The following is a 360-nucleotide window of genomic DNA, read 5'->3' as shown; positions in this document are numbered from 1 at the left end:
GGACCGACACGGCTGCTGCTCAGGCTTGGCGAGGGCAGGCCGGTACCGTGAGCGGAGCCCCAGCTCCGGGCTGCTAAGGGGCCCCCTGTCGTACCTTTCCAGGCCAGGTGAGCAATGCCCCCCTCCTCCGCTGAAAAAGCAGCGCGTGGGAAGTGAGAGGAGTCTGCCCGGTCTCCCCGCCCACCTGCAGGTCCCGTCATCCATGGTCACCGGGCGGGCAGCCCCGGCCCGCAGGCCCCTGCCCCTGTGTCACAACAGCAGACTCAGACAGCGCCCCTGTCTCTCAGTCTGCTGACCACGTGCTCTGCGGCTCCCGGGCTCGGGGAGGGGACACAGGCAGAGCGGAAGACGGTGCGAAAG

The sequence above is a fragment of the Bison bison genome, unplaced genomic scaffold (assembly GCF_000754665.1).
Source record: "Bison bison bison isolate TAMUID 2011002044 unplaced genomic scaffold, Bison_UMD1.0 scf7180017864375, whole genome shotgun sequence".
NCBI lineage: Eukaryota > Metazoa > Chordata > Mammalia > Artiodactyla > Bovidae > Bison > Bison bison.
This window is presented reverse-complemented; position numbering follows the sequence as displayed.